Source organism: Platalea leucorodia (assembly GCF_965183815.1).
Source record: "Platalea leucorodia genome assembly, chromosome: 2".
NCBI lineage: Eukaryota > Metazoa > Chordata > Aves > Pelecaniformes > Threskiornithidae > Platalea > Platalea leucorodia.
The window spans coordinates 25,257,776-25,276,808 of NC_138824.1; the positions used below are offsets into that span (position 1 = coordinate 25,257,776).

The window sequence follows — 19,033 nt, forward strand, 5'->3', positions numbered from 1 at the left end:
CTTGATGAAAATATTGCTGTCTACTTTCTGTTTATCCTGCCACCCTATCAAGTCACTCTGTCAGGCTTCCTCCCTGTTCCATTTTCTGAATATACAGCTCTCTTTCAAATCAACCCCACGGTGTTCCTCATTTGTTGTTGTCTACTTAAGGTGTTGCTCCATGTTTATGGAATGTAGTTTTACTGGAAAAATTCCTTGGCCAAAACCTTCAAAAGGAACTACTCATCTTGGGTTGATTTTCCATGACACTTCCAAAGCTCTGACTTTCTGGGAGCGTTGGTTTCCTCACTCTGAACATAAGACCTCTTTGAAGTATCTCAAGTCAGGCAACTAAAAATTGCAGCACAGAAATTGCACCTGTCCTTTGAAAAAGGTTGGTCCTGTTTATGTTTGCTGATTTTTTTTCTCCTCTCTTTCAATTAGATTTTGACAGGTAAGTGCTGTTCTCAGCTATAAAGACATGAAATTAAGGCAAAACTGAGTCCTGAAAAAAAGTTTCCCCACCATGCTGCTGTGGAGGTCTTTTACTCCAAACCAGAATTTGCTGATTACCCTGTAAATGTTCACAATTTGCACTTGTGTGGCTGAGATCAGAATTAGCTTTAAAGTACGTTGTATGTAATCTGTACTTGGATTGCAAAAGAATGAACCAGAGATTCATGTATTTCTGTCTTTATTTTTCCTCCTTTTATGTCCTAAGCAACTTATGACAAATAATATACTCACTGGTTCCTAATATGTTACCAAACATAATAGGTTGGATGATAAATTAAAACCAAATGGAGTTCTGAATGTTTTGCTTCCAAACCACTAGTAAGTCTGCATTGCTTTAAAAATAAACTTTGTTCCCACTTTGCTCAGACTAGTGAAAGTTCATGTGACAGGGAGGCAACCCTGGCCGTGACACCTGTGAGTGATTTGAATAACTTTTTAAAATAGCAACGGTGATGTGAGGGATTACACGTCTCCAGAAGATTACAAACGGGAAACAGACTCTGTGTCTCACCAGCTTAGGTGTAGCTCAGCTAGGAAGTGCACGGTCACATTGTAAACCTCGCTCTTACTTTGTTCCTAATTGGCAGCCTTGTTAACAACATCAGCAGAGAACTATTTACTGAAACCTGGAAGCTAAGAGGTCATACCGTAAACTTGCCATGTCCTTACACTCTTTCCTAAGTATCCACTAGCAGCTGTTGTGAAAAACAGGATACCTGAGGCTGACAGACTTTTGCTCTGACCGAGGACACTACCAAGTACAACAAATATTCACATATCGGATAACTAACTAGTAGTTTGAAAAGTGAACCTTAAAACACAGTTTAAAGCATGCAGTACAAAATCTGCCTGGCTGCTGCCGTTGTTGCTTAGCTAAGCCAGTCAGGGACCACAAATAAAATCACACAGCTTTTCTTACGATAAATTCGGTATGTCTTCTAAAGACGTGTAATTCACAATCTGCATCCCCAGAATAATCTGGAAATGGAGAAATACATTTATGCGAGGTTCAGGTGCACTGGCTGGTTACTGTTGGAACATGTAACTTTAAGTGCATGTTCAAGTGCCACTGAAGTCACAGGTGCCTTGTCAGCTTGATCTCCTGTTTTGCTTAGTTGAGCAGGTACCTTAAAACGAAGCCAGAGATGCTCTAAGCAGCAATCTCTAAAATTAAACTTCTGCAATGCTAGTGGCTCACTGATTTCCACATCAAATGTACTCAGGTGGCAGCTGAAGAGATGGATTTTTCCCCGCCTGTCACTGATGCAGGCAGGTCTTTGGTGCTGTCACTTGGCTAGGATTATGGAGAGAAATAATCACCACTGGAGGGCAATTCATCCCCCTTGTCTCACACACCTATTTCAGGATGACAGCGCTTGCTTTCAGAGGTACCTATTTCTGTCTTGACTGCGAAGGACCTCGAGTGACTAGCTCAGTCCTTTTAGAAGGCAACCCCACTAGACTCACTGCTTTCAAGTCAGGGCAGATGCTTTTCACCCTGTATGTTACTTACAACATGAATCAAGACTGTGATAGAGCATAACATAATGCCTGTACTCCAAGGACTAAACAATACCTAAGTGGAAAAGGAATGAAGATTTCTTTTCTCAATTATTTCTGTCAGTTGGTACAGCTTAGCTGACTTGGCTGCTACATTCCCATTCTGGGATCCAGCCTTGATCTGGAGATCAAGTTGAAACTGGGGCTGTCAGGTACATCAGTGGCTTTGCCACATACCTCAGGAAAGCCAGGGAAATGCTGACATGGGTTGTATTCACACCTTCATCGGCAAGCCAAGTCTTAGGATGCTATCCTTGGGATAGCTGTCTTTGTCTCTACCATTTCACTATCAGCATCTGCATAGAGAAAGACTGAAAACTGCTATGTGCTAAGGAACGCAGGGAAGAATTAGATGTTAACTTTACAAGAACTACTGTATTCCACAGCTTCCTACTGATTACTTCCTACTTACGTTACTGCTGACTGTTCTGTCCCCTGAAATGGTGAGGACATGTATGTTTTACCCAGGCATCTACTCGCAAAACTAATTGAGAGATGCAACTTCCACTGCAAAACAATGTCCTCTATTAAAGAAATAAGGCATTAAATAAGAGCATCCATAAATAGAAAGGGTTGTAAAAACAAATAGGGGAAAGCATCTGGTTTGCAACATCTTTGCACAATTTGCAGTAGCTAAATCTGGACCCAATTAATGACCTGTTTATTTTCCAAAATTTCAATAAAATGCGTTGGCAAAAACTTAATCTGTCTCTGGAGAATGTCTTATTTCCTTCCATATGTTGCCCGATCTGTTACAGCAATAAACTTCTTCCCAGTTTCAAGATCTCTAACGATTGCACCAACTGATCCTTTCCATAAAAGAAGAGATAATGGTTTCAGCCCTCTAAAAGTCATGATCCTCCTTAAGAGAAAGCAACATGAAGGAGTGAAAGAGTGAGCACTCTGCATCATAGCCTCTGCTGTGACCTAGAATCCAGAGATTTAAAAAAACAGCTCTGTGAAGTCTGGTGTTGCTACCTCCAATTCATCCCAGCTGTTTTATAATCCCTCTGAATTTCCTAGTTTCTTTAAAATGCTGCCATGTATTAATTAATGTAATGTATATGCGTTGGTTTTGTAACACTTGTCCTGCTGTCCTTGTTGTTTAGGGTGCCTTCAAAAGAAACGGCTTAGGCCGTTTTGTAATTATGCATGTTTATGGTTTTGTGTAAAACAAAACAGATGTTTCAGAGTCAATTGTATTTGGTGGTGTCTTGTCTAACCTAGACTCTGAAATGTATTTGATCTCTATTTGAATCAGATTAGGTATAGTATCCTCTATTTCATTATATGTCAGAAATATGGATGTTCTGGTACCTTCCCATTTCTGATGAACTCACACATCCTACTATGCTGATTTAATAGATATTTTTAAAAATAATATATTGTTGGTTTAGAGGTTAAATGTAACAAAACACGAGTCCACGAGTCGAACACTTAACCATTTAAATTTATAAAGTATTTAAGTGCTCTGCTGAATTAAGGCCATAATCAAATTATCAATCAGCTTTGTTCTGAAATAAAAGCACTTGGAGCTGTTAGGGACATATATGTCCCTACATGTATATGGGCCATATATGGATGGAGCTGTTATATATGTATATGGAGCTGTTAGGGACATATATGTCCCTATACAGCAACTGTAATTACCAAAATACTCATTTGCCAAGCTGATGTAAAACTATGCTTCTGACTCTCTAGGAACTAATGCTTCTTTGTTTTCAGGAGTGATGGAGTGAGTCAAGTCAGGGTGATAAAAGCCATTCTTACAACAGAATCCAGAGCGTTTCTGCTGATTTTGGAGAAGTTGCTCTTCATTTTCCTTAATGTAACTGGCAGAAAAAAAACGGTCCAAATCTTAACTGATAAGGAAGCCGTAAGAGTTCTTCCCAGGAAAGAAACTGGGCAAAACCCCAAACACCTCACCATGTGGCAGAAATTCAGGTAGAGGTTCAGGGTACCTGTGTTTGGTTATGCATGTTAATGTCAATTACTGACATTTTGAAAGCTGGCTGTGTCTTTTTGGCTATATAATTTCCCAGTCCGTTCAAAGGTAGCTGATGGGCTCAGTGCTGTCATAGGGCTTTGAAAATCTCAACTGAGAAAAGTAATATAAGATACGATAAAGGTGGATAAAGTAATAAATAATACAGAAAAGAGGAATGAGTTGTCATTTTTACCTTCCTATGATACCAGAAATACAGTGATGTTCAGTAAAATTTTAAAGCTACAAATTAAAGTTTAAAAATTGAAGAGAAATAACGTGTGCCATGCATTGGTTTTACTTGAAAGTACATGATCTGAGTCACTACTTATACTAGTACACAGCAGTCCTCCTCCCATCGGTTTTCTCGTAACTATCAACTCCTCTAGTGCTTGTCCATATTGTATCATTTTCTGCTATTTCTGCTACTTTATTTAGAGAGCTATTTTGAAGGTGTGCATTTACCTTCTCTCAGACAGCGACTTCCACAAATGGAAAATATTTTTGTTTCCTGAAAAAAGCGGTGCCAGCCTTTGCTGAAAATCCTCACTTCGCTACATCTATAAAGACACCCTACCCTCCATGACTTTATTTATAGTTCAAAACATTTATTGCATCAAGGCATAACTATTCTCCATTAAAAGCACTCCTTCCTAAATTTCAAGTGAATGTCATATACATACTCAACCACAGTATTTTAAATTCACTCATCACTCTTGTTTTGTGTCTTGAGACAGACAGAGAGTTCCATATTTGTTTCTGAAGCAGCATTTGCAAGTTGGGATTGCTGCAAAATATTTGCTAAAAAAGAGTGCGAATAGTTCACGGACTTGTCAGAATCCATCTGTTTGAGTCTATTAATGGGTGCATTCCCAGCTGTGGTCTTTCCAACATCATAAATAAAAAGTTTCTTTCTTACTACAAATCCAATGGCTGAAATCTCCCTGTAAAATTGATTTATTTAGATAAAATCTGTCCTTATGTTAAAGAGACCTCTTAAAACGAGCAAAACAGTGAGATGCCAATCGCATATTCTTTCGGCAGTCAACTGACACATAAACAACTTACAGTCTCAAATAATTTACTACAGCATTATTCTGGATAAGCTATGAAACGGCATGTCATTCAGATCAGGATGAGTGGGGCTAGGATGGGGAAAGAGAGGTACATTTACCAGAGGAATGAGAGGCACATTGAAAATAACCTAAATTGGGACAAATGCTCAGGTCCTCACTCCTCCATGCAGTGAATCCAAAATAAACTTACACATGTATGCAATACACTTTAGGGAAGTTCAAGCTATGAACCAATGCAGGAGGTTCCTAAATCTTTAGGAACCCTTTTTTCCAATGCTAAGTGTAATTCTTCAGTATTTTCACTGAGAGAAGGATCATCTGTACCATTGGTTTTTACTTAACTCTTTTGGCATTCCCTCAAGCTATGCCCTTCCTGGAGTTGGCAGTTACCCTGAATTTCTTCCTAAATTGCAGTGTTGAAAGTCCAAATACAAAGATATTTCAAGCAACTCTTAGCTCAGATTCAAACAGATCTACATATGATGTAAGGTATATTTGAACTATGCTTCTGTGCTGAAGGTAATTTCCCTTTAAATTCTTTCCATAATAAAACCAATACTCCAATTTGTTGGCTTTTTTAAAGTGCTGCTTTATTAAATGACCTGTGAAGGTTCAGTGTCTTCTGCCTCATCACAGCCTGGGACACAAATCCCTCCTCCCCAAAAAACGTGCTACTTAGCTTCCCGGGGCATCAGTGCCATTAATTTAGCTCTAGCAACAGAAAAAAACAATTATCTCTGCATTATTTTAGATCCGTGACAAGTAAAATTTGCAAAGTATTGACAGAATTAAGAAAGCTATTTTGGAGTTAGTGAACTTATCTTGCTGCTAAAGAAATACTTGCAGATTAAACCATTTTCAGCTAAGCATAAATTTTAAATGGTAGTGGTTTTGAAATAGATTAGGAATCAAACAGTTACCACTTAAAGAAATGCAATGATTATAAGTTTCAGTGCCTCCTCTTCCACTGTACTACAGCATGTTGCTGGATCTGTAAAAATGATCTCTGGACACAAAAACTTTTCTATATACTTACTGCTCAACAGCAACAGGGAAAAAAAATCAGTATCTCAAATTCTGTTGAAATACAGTTCATTCTGATGACTATATGCAGCAGAATATGTTTTAGTTTTGATTGGCATGTTTGCTGAAAGCATCTCAGGTTTTTTAACTGTCATGAATTTTGGTCTACTTCTACATTGCGAAGTGTAGTAACTGCTCGAAGTAATCTCGGGACACTATGCCAAGGGGTGGAGAGTTGGTCTGTGCACACTGCTCCAGACTAGCACGGTGCAGGTGAGAGAGGCTATACCTGCACTGTATAGTTTTGGACCTCATGTGATTACCTTGGGATCCAAACACATAGTTTTTGGCATGTTTTCTTGCTTTAAGTGACCCAAATGTAAGAGCTGTATCACAGTCCCTCAGTCTGGGGGGTTTATGGCATTAAACTGGGGGCATGTGTTGCACACCTCTGCATGTAGCGTTGGGGCATGTGGAGGTGATTTAGTTCAGTGCGCTAAGTACGACTTGCCTAAACTTTACTGTAATTAAATGTGATTAAGTCCTGCTGCAAAAGCACAGAAAATAAAACTTCAGGGTGGCACTCTATCCTTGAGGGACTTGGTATGCCTTGAATATTGCACTATCTTAGTAAAACCAGTTACTGAGTCTAATATTCTGCGATGTTGTGTACACATACTAATTGATATTACTGTATGTAAATTACTGCCCTCTACTGGAATGATGGGCAGAGTATTTCACAAGAAATTGCTTATTACCTAAATTAATTAAATTGATTTTGGGGGTTTTAGTTTTTCAGAACGAAGATGTTCCTGATCCTGATCCCTTCTTGTACCATAGTTACTTGCTGCACTCATATCTGTATACATTCAGTCTTTGATTATTTGCAGTATAAGCTGCACCAGGATGGTCTGATTGTCAAAATATTTTCATTTTTGAACTGTAAACAGGACGTGCAAAGGAGCTACAGAAGTGCAGTCTTCTTGTGGATGCTCTAATGTCAGTCAAGGAGCCTGTTACACTGTCATACTTTTAAGCCTGTAATAAACAAAGAAACCATCACAAATTCTTTGTTGATTGAAAAGAATATTCCCAAAACTAAATTTTCAAGAACCATAAGACGGGCGTCACTTCTTTAAAATCATGAGGCTGGCTTAAAATTACGACATTTTACAAAATACATTTTTTTGCTGTTTTCTGTCTTTTCAGACCCAAGTTCACATTTTCAAACTTTTCTTTTGAAACTTGATATTAAAATATGCTTCAGTTGAAGTGAAAGCTGCGTTTCTCAATGAATTGTGACTCAAGGAGGTGATTTTTAAAGGAATTATGATATATAGCAGCACAGGAATTGGCCATGCTATGACAGAAAACCAAAAGAAATCAGGAAGAGCAAGACAGAACATCTGTCTCACAAGAAATGCAAGAAATACAAAATACAAGAAGACAAACATAAGTCAAACCACTGCTGTGAAATAAGGCCATTGCCTGGCAAGCACTGCACAAATCAAATTGTTACGTCATCTAAGTTCTCAGAACACTGAACATAGTCGAAGAGGTTTTTTCATTCGAACAAAAAGCGATAACACAAAATTCAGAACCGAGACGTCACTGATGCCTGAAACTAAACACCACATCCTACTGTAGCTGGGAAAGCAGAAGACTGGGAGTCCAGTCTCCAGGGCCTTACCGAGTCCAGAAATTTCCCATGTTTAGGAATTTGCTGGCCAGCCACCAACTAGGCTGTATTGATAGGAATTATTATGGTGTTCACTTAGCAGCTAAAAGTTTATTGTGGATATAAATGTTCTGTATAAACGTTCTGGCATAGTTATTATTGTAAATAAAGTCTCTTGCATGGGGATATGAAAAGTGGTCTGTAGGATTACAGTCATACGAATAAATACAAAACACCTAATAGGAAATAAATGAGAAGATACATAACTTAATATGCCATGACTGCTATTAAGAAGCAATCTTGGGATGGAAAAACATTATTACAGTTTAATGTCAGACAAATCAGTTAAGTATTTATATCAGTCTATATGAGCTCCTATATATCATAGAAAAATATGAGTACCAATAAACACATCTATCTAAACGTACAGGAACTTAAACAATATTGTATTATATATACTGCTTCTGGAAAAATAGTACAATGATTTGTTTCTAATATTATGGTCTGCAAACATCAGCAATAATTACAATGCTTACAGGAATCCTCCATAAAGGCATGGTGTGGCATACGGACAAGGTATCAGCCTTCTTCTAGTCACACAGGAAACATTTACAGGTGGAATGAACTGAACCCATCTACATGTGTGGAGAAATAAGGATAAATATTTGTCTACTGAGAACTAAAAGAACCTTGTGGATGCTCAAGGAACCACGCAAAGTCAGTAGCAAAAAAAAAAAAAAAAATTAAAAGAAAGCTGTACTATCAAAAGGACTGACATCATAACTTTCTAGAAAAAAAATATGGGTGTTTTCTAACGATTAATGTGTCATTGAAATCAGTGAACAGCCAAGCTCCAGAAAGAAGACCTATCAAGAATCTTTTCTAAATAGCTATCAAATAGAAACTGACTGATTCAAATGGTATCCAGTCCTATTACCAGCACTGATTCCCCATTTTATCAGAAGAGTTTTGTATCTCATAATGTTGGGAAATTAAGTAATCAAAACTGAATTTCTCTTAGGAAAACAATCTCTGATATAGCTCTCTTATGGAAGCAGGACTTGTTCAAATACTGAATGTATGTATTAAATGTAAAACCAGAAGATGAATGTTGTTGTCACCTCAGGAACCTCTGCTGCTCCTCCACAGCCACTCCAAACCTTACACGGCAAACGGCAGCGGAGCCACGGGAGTGGGTATGAGAAAATTACATCTTTCTCTGGACTTTGAGACAGTGGGGAGTCCTCCATCACCCCCCTCCACAGTCTCATGCTGATACAGAAATACTTGGCAGGTCAAGCATATTGGTATTTTTGTAATTGTATTTCTGGAATTAACTTCTTGTTGCTGAGGGTCATGAGAACCCAGCAGCAGCAGAACTAACAATGGTGGTATTTTGCCACCGTTGCCCCCTTTTCAGATTCAAACCGCTGGTCTTCAGGGAGCGTCTAGGGAAGAAGATGGAAATTACAGAACGATGACATAACATGCATGCAAAGAAGAGCATCCATCTATTTTAAAGAAATTCACCTAAACCACCATCCTAACATTAATAGGGAATATGTAGTGTGATTAATATAATTTATGAGATCAATGACTACTTTTTTGCCTATTACATTTTCTTTAGGATTGATACAAGAGCAGAAAATTTCCTGGCACGCTTGACCAAGCGAATCACTCATAAGTCACTTTCTTCCCTGAAGCACTCTGTCCCGAATAAAGAACATCTTTCATAACTTTTCTCCTTGACAAAGGACAGTCTTTTCCCATTGATGGGGTCAGGTTAGGGGGGAATTTACACATATACATCTTATCAACATACATGAGAATCAGCATCTTGTACTCCAGTGCACTGGTGGGGACACAGACTGCAACATCTCTGCTTTCTGAAAACATACGTGCATGATTTTAAAGCAGAACAGAGAAGTATGCCCACCAAATAAGCAACAACAAATACTAGATTTTTCACATGCACATCTCCCACACTTCCTAATGAAAACTGACCTGGCAAAATTATTTTATAAAAAAATCCACTGTTTTCTTGAACAGCTTTAATTAGATTAACCTGCTGCATTTGCAGTGTACACAAAGTCCTTAATTAAGAAGAAATTTCAGTAATAGAATAATATCAAGATGCAGCAGGATGAAGGTTGGCCCCATATCGGGACTCGGGCCTTTGCTCAGGGGTTCTCTGAGGACCTGGGAGCCTGGTACACAGGTTTCCTTTGGGCTCTCCTAACGCTGACCTCAGGATACATCACACCAGAAATAATGAGTTCTGCTTCACAGGGTACAAACTTGCAAAAGCAATTTCTTAAAAATATTTCATTTTAACTGAAAACTAAAAACTATGAGGCACCTATAGATTTGATGCTTCTTTAATTGGGCTCCAGAAATATGGCTGCTCTTGCCTCCATACAGGCATGACAGAAAACTGTGCTAAAATTCATCTAGTTCTGGTTGTGACCACTAGTTTTTTAAGACCCACCTTTCTCTTCCATATTCTTGAGGATCAACAGATCAGCTGGTGCCAGGGAGCACTGCGTCACCAGAGGTGCAATTACAAACTTAGGCTTGATCATTTGCACCCAATAAAACCGCAATAACCCACAAACCAACCATAAGTTACTTCTGAGAGGAGAAGGGGCATTGCCTTGACGTCTTTGCCAAATGCTGCATGTGGCAATTACTTTCTGCTGAACAAATTATTCTCCATTTTCTACCCCACTTCAGCTAATGTTCAGTTTCACCTCTGACATAAATGCATTTCAGACACATTTGAAGACATATTTGTAGCTGCAAATCAGTGTATAAGGTCTTCCTGAACAATTAAGGATACCCAAGAGTAGGTTTTCTAAACCTTTCCATTTAAAGATCTTAATTTTGACTTTTTTAGACAAAAATTTACTTGTAATGATGAGCCTGCCTCATGCTCCTGTTCCAATTTTTGGTACAGCAGGTCATTAATTTCTAAGATAAAATTAGCCCATGGTATGTTGTCCCACTGTACATTTTCATGCTGCTTGATTGAGAAACTAGTGCTTCATCCTTTGAAATAAAAACCTGTAACCTCACAGCGAAGGTTCAAGAGTCACTCTAGCATCGGTCTCTGAAAAATCTGTCCAAACTTGTCCAAGTTATAAAACTTTGAAATGTCAGTCTGAGCAAACCACTGGAGACTTGGTGGAAAACTTGCCCCCAAATTCCATTTGCCTGGAGGACGGCCAAGCCCAAAACAGGGTGGGAGCATCTGACATCCTTCCCCAAAGTCACCCCAGGCAGTTGCTCCCAGAGAGCTCCGTAGCTAAGTAGGAGCTGGGACGGTGCTCAGGGGTATCCTGTCCCATACTGCTGTCAGCAGTTGGGCAGTAGAAAGGACGTCAATTAGGAGATAAGAGGAATTGTACCTGAAGGGTGAGAGGAAATCAAATGGGGATACAATCTCTTCAAGAACATAGAACATACAAAGTATTGTGAGACATGACGCTCAGGTGAGAAGAGATTTGGCAAAAAGGCTGAGGGTGTATCTATGCTGTAGACACAGCAGTGGCAGCCTTACAGAGCAAAAATCCCAACAGCAATCTATGGATTGCTAAACCATGGATAAAAGCTAAACCTAGGAAATTAGGGACAAAACTTTCTATTATTAGAAGAATGTTAGGGTCACAAAGTCAAGTGTTCAAACTTCAGGAAGTCTCAGAATTGAAGTCACCTGTTTCATCCTAACTCAACCCTCCTCCCATTAGGTACTAGGAAAAGTCTTAACCTCATCCGCATATGCACTTCCCTAGGATCCCGTCTGATGACGGACAATGATCTAGTCGTGTATCAGAGTCACGTACCCAACTACGCCAGCTGCTGCAGGACTCCCGCTACATCTCTTGCAGATGCTGGAAGGCGTGCAGGAAAGGGTGGGAGACAGCACACAGGAAAAAATTGTGTTTCTGAGACTATGCCAAGTAAACGGTGCCCCTGCAGTTCCATCCCTCTCTGTCTGGTTTTCAGCAAGTCACTTGAAACAAAATCTGACCAGACTGCCAGGAATTGCAAGTTACTCATTCCCTGGGTGCAGTACAATTAGATCCTGGAGGCTGATTTGCACGAGTGCTGAGCAATAGGAGACACCGAGAGCCGTAATTTGAATATTAAACTAGAAAATTAAAGTTCTAACACTCAGAGTTATTGATACTCCTGAGTTCAATCTCACTGTCCCTCTGGTTCCTACCTGTAAAATGGGAACAACATAACCTTACAGCTTCTAGGAATACAATTAAAACATTTATGGTACAAAGTATGCAAGACTCAGTACTCCTAAGCACCATGCTCATGAGCACTTGAGGGAATTTGTAATTCTGTGTTCAGTCCAGGACTTGAGAAGGCTGCAGTACAGCAGGCTCTAGGTTAACAGATTCAGCAATGGGGATTGTTACTTTGTGCACTGAATGAGGCAGAAAAGCTCTCTGCAAAAAAGGGGGATGTGATCATGTTATTAAAAGACAATCCTACACTGCAAGGAGGCTGCACAACAAGGCAGCAACAGGCATCCTTACATCCGGTGTTTCCTGACTTTGAAGTACTGAGCTTCAAAGCTTAAATATATTCTTTGTGGGCTTTTTTTTAGTATATAGTAACTGAAAGAATGCCAGATAGAGGGTGCCACTTTTCACCTACATACAACAGATGTAACAACTACAACTTGTTGTGTTTTACTGTAACAGGTGATGACGATTTGAGCAGGACCTCAGAATCACCTTAGAGTCATCACTTTTAAAAAGTCTGTTACATACCTAAGTCAAATTTCTAATGCAATGGCTTTCAATAATGGCACAGTGGTTCAGAGTTACATTAAACCAACAGTATTTTATATAACTTTTCAGACAAATAGATCCCCACTCCAACAAGGGAGTTAAAATTCTGGTACATTTCCCGATCAGTTCATGAATCCCAACTTAAACCATAAGCACAGTGGGAACACAGTGTAAACTACCTCTGCAAAAATTATGAAAAGCACAGAAAAACTAAGGCTGGCATTTGTGGCACTGTAGCGGGTACACTCATTGTTTAAAAAACAAATCCCGGTCAGTGAATCAGAAAGAGGGACTAAGAGCTGCTGGCACCATAGATCCATCCTGAATAAGAGACAGTACGGAGCAGCCCTGTCGCAGGAGCACGCCGGGAGCCAGGCTGCCGCTCATCACCTCTGCTGTAAAGGGCGAGGGAGGGAGGGAAGGAGCACACTGTAGCAGTCTTTTTATGCACCGCTTCCTTTCCACAGCAACCCAGCCATGCTGTCTGCCTCTTTGAGAGCGGCAGAGCCAAGGTTCAGCTCTCTCCTTGCTCTAGCCAAGGTTCAGCTCCTTGCTCCATCTCACACCCCGTGTACGCACACCATGTACTGCCGCCCTCTGCTCCAGCACATGGACATTGGGGCAGAAACTCTTCCCAAGGAGCACTGGGGAAAACCCTGAGGAACCTGCCCTGTTCCCAGTGCTGATCCTGCTCTGAGCTGAAGGCTGGACTTAGAGGCCTCCCAGCGTCTTGTCCAACCTCAACGATTGTATCATTTTTATGAATTAAGCTGTCTTGTGCATACTTTCTTTACAGGTATATGTTGGGCAACTGGTGTCTGAAACTTTAACAATCATCAGATAAAAGGTAAAGTAGACCAAAAGAGTAACTATTTAAGAACCTGCAAAGCTGTCATCACAACGATGATTTAATCACAAGTCTTTATTTGGCTTGATGGTTGGAATATAATAGCACACTGATGGTTAGAACTGCATTTCGTTTCGGTCATTGCTCTTAAACACTAGTTACTAGTTACACTGCTGCTCCCACTGTCAGTCAGGGCTGAACCACAATGTCAACTTTGAGGAAAAAAAAAAAAAGGGAACTTGTACAACTGTCTTCCTGACTGGGATGGGATCCATTGCGATGCAGGGGAAGCTGGTCTGGCAAGCAGCAAATAATGACACATTTAGATCAGCTGCCTTCCCTGCCTTCTCATTAACGATAGCTGGAAGAAGAGGCATAGGAATATGCACTGCAGCTATGGGGGCCAGAGGGACAAATAAATATAAAAACAAGGACAAAAATCCCAGAGACATAAAAGTGTCTGAACAAGAGAACATATCTGGAATCAACAGATGTTATTTGTGTACACGTTTTGCTATGCTGTCAGACAATTCATTTAATTAAAGGGCATGTGTATCAGTGTCTCACAAACATATTATGAATAGCACTTAAATTATGGCAGTGCATAAACCCAGGACATTAGTATTCTATCCACCTTAAATAAAAAGTCTGACTCCATCAATTTTAATACCCAGTTGCTTTAAGAAGTTGGCTACAGCTTCATGGCAGCCTGCCCAGGTCCTTTGCTCAATCAAGCAATAGTTGTCTTTGAGCAAAAAAGAAAAAAATAGCCAAGAGTATCCTTGCTGAATGTCTGCTGGCATCTGCTATTAATATAGGAATAAGTAGATTACATGTAAAGACAGATTAATATTTTGGGTAACCATAACACTACAAAATTAGCTGGTTTAGTAATTCATTATTGAAGCCACCCACTTTAGAGTCATTTTTCAAAAAACTACCATGCAATTTTTAATTGCATGTACATAAGAGCTAACCTGCTGTAGACACAGTTTAGAGACTTATATCAGAAACTATTTACCACTGTATTATACAATACCAGCATGTCACAGTGCCCTAGACAAGGTCACAAACTCCTAACAGTGCTGTAGGATGTGGCAGAGGAACACACCTTTACAAATTAGCCTTCATTACACATGATTCTGCTCATAAATCTTGATGTATTGTTTTCCGGTATAATAACTCTACCTTGCACTTGCAGGTACCCTCTAGATCTTTTAATTCATGACGCATTTTACAAATACAAATTAGCGGTATGTTTGCATGTGTAAAGCGAATGTGCTGCTGCAATAGATCTGACCCGACCTACTGGAGCACCCGTCCTGCTCTGTGTCCTTCTGGGCTCCACCTGGGGATGGTGAGACTGCAGGAGCCCGATTTTCCAGAGCAGTTAGGTGACCTAAGGCTATAAAAGCGCCTGAAATGAAACAAGCCATTTTTCCTTGCGAGTTGCTGTCGTCCTCACACACAAACACTATAAGGAACCAACCTGGACCTGCAACTTAGAAAACTGATCAGACGAGCAGGTGAGCCCGCTTCCCGGAGGCAAACCCGACCCCCTTGATTCCCGAGATGCTCAGAAGGTGCCTCCGACGTGCGGCTGCCTCCGGGTTCAGCCCTGAGCCCGACTGCTTGTGGCACCATCCCCACCGTGCCCGCCAGGACCCGGGCGGGTGCTGCCTGCACGGGGCTGGGGGGTCCGACCTGCCTGCACCCCGGGTCCTGCCTGCCGCCCGCCCCGCCCGCCGGCTGCCGGCTGCACCCGGGCCGACAGCTGAGGCGGCGCCGGGGAGCTCCCCGTCCCGCCCGCCCTGAAGCCCCGAGGTCTCCGCGCTCCGGCGCGGCGGCGGCAGCAGCAGGGCAGGTGCCCCCCGGGGCGGCCGCTCGGAGCGGGGAGCCCCCTGCGCCGCCGGGGCCGGGGCGTCCCCCGGGGTCTCCCCTCAGGGGAGGTGGCGGCAGCCGCGGCGCGGCGGGACTGACCTGCGAGCCGCCGCTCCCGGACGTTCCTCCACAGCAAGTCCCAGGCTTTGGCGGTGGAGTCCCGCAGCTGCTCGCTCAGCGACCTCCGGAGCTGCGCCTTGGCCGGGCGGCGCTGGCTGCTCATCCTCGGCGGCTCCGCATGCCGCCCCGGGCAGCCCCGCTCAGCGCCGGCGGCGGCTCCCCTCGCCGGGGACGGGCGGCGGCGGCCACATGGAGCCGCGGGGCAGCCCCGCCGCGCCGCAGCCCGCGTCACCGCCGCTCCGGGCGGGCGGCCCCTTCACCTGAGCGCCGCTCGGCACGCCGCCCGCCCCCGCCCCGGCCCCCGGGGCAGCAGCGTCGCCGCCAGCCTTCCTCAGCGCCCCGTCCCGCGCCCGGCGCCTCGCCGCCCGCCTCCCTCCGTCCCTCCCCCGCCCCTCAGCCCCCGCGGGGCGGGGAGGGTGCCCCGGGGTCCGGCCCGGCTCCTGCCCCACCGGCCAGGCGGGTCGGCGGCCCCGCCTGCGGGCCGCGGCCGCCCCGGCCCGGGGGTCGCCCCCGCCGCTGCCCGCGAGGGGCCGGCGGCGGGAAATGGCCGTCCCCGCTCTCCGCCCCGGCCGGGACCCCGCGCCCCCCGGGCTCAGGCGCCGCCGACGGCCGGGGCCACCGCAGGCCTCGCCGCCCCGCGACTAAATTTCGTCTAAATGTCGTGGCCCCGCTTGTGCCCGTGGCCCTTCAGCTGGGAACTGTCCGGCCAAGCGCTCCCCGGCCGCCCCGCTGCCAGCGCCCAGCCCGGGGCTGCCCGCCCGCCGCCTCAGCGCTCCCGGGCCCCGCGCTCCTGGACAGCGACCGGCAGCCGCCGGCCGCCCCGCCAGCCCCGCGCCCGGCTCTGCCGGAGCCCCGCTGCGAGGACCGGGCATCGCCGCTCCAGGCCGAGGTCACCCGCCGCGAGGTGACAGAAAACCTGGCTGGCAGCGGGCCGCCTCCTTCTTGGGAAGCTGTAATAGGGGCTTCACCCGTGCCACGACTTTTGCCAAAAGAAAATTGTTTTTTCCGAGGTCTCCATTCATCAACTCACCACCCGAGCTCAAGCCACGTCCTCGCAACACGGCCTCCCCCATTTCTTTCCCACTTTCTCCGCATTCCACCCACTTATCTCCCACCTCCCTCTCCCTGCTTCATCCCTTCCACTCCCCTGCATCATCTCCTCTTCTCTAACAAGCTCTTAGGCTCCTAAAAGGTTACTCTGGCAGCCACTTTTTGCACACATTTACAGACTACAAGGAATCCCAATTCCTCCATCCCTAGACGAGCCAGAGAGCAACATCAGGCCCCTTATCCCATTTAGGAAACCAGTTTTGGGTCTCTGCTTCCTCTGTGATCTGGGAAATACTGTTGTAACCGTGGTCCCTTCCGTGCCCTGGCCACCCGTGGAGTGGATGGTTCCCAGCACAAACAGCAGCAGAGTCCGATAGCTGAGAAGGCCAAGAGGGGCTTCATTTCATGTAGTCACAAACCATTACTTATTGCTTACTCTTTTTGCACCATGATGTGCAATGAAGAGGCTGATGTTCCTGAAAGTGAGTGCCATACACTGAAACAGCTGAATACCCTGGTAAAGCAGTCATGTTAAACATTATCAATATCCTTATCTTGTTTAAATTAAAACCGTAACTGCAATGTCAGCAATACTCATAGAAGCTAAAAGCAAACAAACAAACAAACAGATGTATTCCATGTTACCACTCAGTTTTAATAATGTATTCTGCTTTGTCTCTGATGTGAATTTGTTTTCCATTGTCCCTGTTCTTTAAAGGTTCATCTTAAAAGGTTCATCTTAAACTACTCTGCTTTATCTGATATAGTGGAGACGATGTGCTTGCCTAGAACTTGTGAGCATGTTGTATGTCACCCCTCCTCCTGTGATTCCAGCTATAGTGTCCTCCAAATGACTGAAACAAACTCTTCGGAGAAAAGGGATGCCTTCCAGGGATGGATGCATCTAAGATCTGGAAGGGGGACAGCATAACCATGTAACTACTCCCACATCCCATGATCCAGAGCAAACACCCACTGATGTTAACAGGAGAACAGAGGATTACAGTTCCTACAATCAGCTCCTCTGTCCCGTAAATCTCCCTCTGACGTCTGCCTCACTTTATTTAATTCCCTACCAACACAGCTATTACCAGTACATAAGACCTACGATGCCTGTTTTCTGCCACGGGCTCCTGTCTCCTAGGAACCAGGTGGAGATAAGAAATTAATTTCCGACATTGTACTCAGCTGCCCTATAAAGATCAGCAGTGACACACAGTCTAAAGGTGAAATCCTAAAATCGGTTTTGAAGGTTTTGTACCATACTGCTGTGTCACTACCCACAAACACCAGTCCGTGTCAGCCAGTACTGTAACTTTCAACAGTGCTCTTCTGGCAGCCACACTTGAATGCGCCCTCTTACCGTGTCCAGACTGTCTGGAAGATAGATCTCCCCTTCTTCAGTTGCTTTCTGTGATGGCCAGAATGTAGCGATACAACAAAAGATATTCTCTTCCCTTCTATTCCATTTTTGAAGATGTTACTTCATCAAAAATGTCCCTCAACTTCCAGGTGTATGAAAGCAGCTAATTAGCAACGAGATACTAGCAATTGCTAATACCATGTTATCTCACCGCAGGTTACTAAGATAAACTCCAGTGATATGACTGTATTTCATAATCAGCAGCAGAACTGAACTGGCAAGCCTAGACCAAACTCTGTGGCAGGCACTGACAAAAATCTTACTAATTTCAGGTACTTTTTATTGTGGAAAACTAAATCCAGCAGCAAGATCAGATACTGTACTTTTCTCCTGAAAGAAAACAGTGCTATTGAGTAATGAGAAAATATCTCATGCAGCAACTGGCCCATTCCTATTTTACGCCTTTAACCATAGTCAGCTGTTCAGCAGCCGAGTTACCAACACAGGTATTTTTGATGTATTACACCTAGTAGTAGCAGTTACAATAAGAGCTGTTTTACACAACCTGCCTGAAGAAAGGTTAAGTGTTAGGGATCAGCCATAGGTCAAAGATGTTTCACTTCCCTTTAGGATGTTAGAGAGCAGGACTAAATGGTGAAGTTCTGGTGTCCCTCCACACATTTTCATCTCTTGGTTAAGTGCACAGGTAGCCAACTCATCAGTGCTCTTGTCTATAGCTTGAAACATTTTGACATCCTGAACAAGATGGATAACATTTCTGGGGGAAAGAAAAGGAAAGCACATTTTCCACAGAAACAGCAGTTTTCCTGCTTGATACTAGTCAGGCCAAAATGGTTCTGTTCAGAGTAATTGCAGTAAAAACACTGTATATGATGAGAAGAAAGGAGGAAATTCCCAGTTGCCTTAAAAGAAAGTGAACTATGATATTTGCCTTTTCTCATTGATAACAGAATATTGGCAGAAATGAAAGTGGTATTTGTCTGTCTTAAAATCTTGCAAGCATGTAAAATGTTGGGGGGAAAAATCTAAGCTAATTTCACCCATGCTCTGACGCCATTGTGGCACAGAAGTCTGATGTTCTAATTATGTATTTAGCAATTTATAGTTCCTCCCAATCACCATGGTAA

General features: G+C 43.2%; 1 protein-coding gene across 2 annotated transcripts in view; it reads right to left on the reverse strand.

Annotated features, from left to right (window-relative positions):
- The window catches only part of STARD13 (StAR related lipid transfer domain containing 13), a gene marked incomplete at its 5' end in the record, with an annotated part of 256,335 nt that overhangs the window by 130,778 nt on the left and 106,524 nt on the right, over positions 1-19,033 (reverse strand). The window contains one exon of one of the 2 annotated variants that reach the window (XM_082304664.1): positions 15,452-15,548. The exons of the other annotated variant lie outside the window; for it this stretch is intronic. Of the gene's footprint in view, positions 1-15,451; positions 15,549-19,033 lie in introns of those variants that run through there. 2 annotated transcript variants of the gene reach the window in all.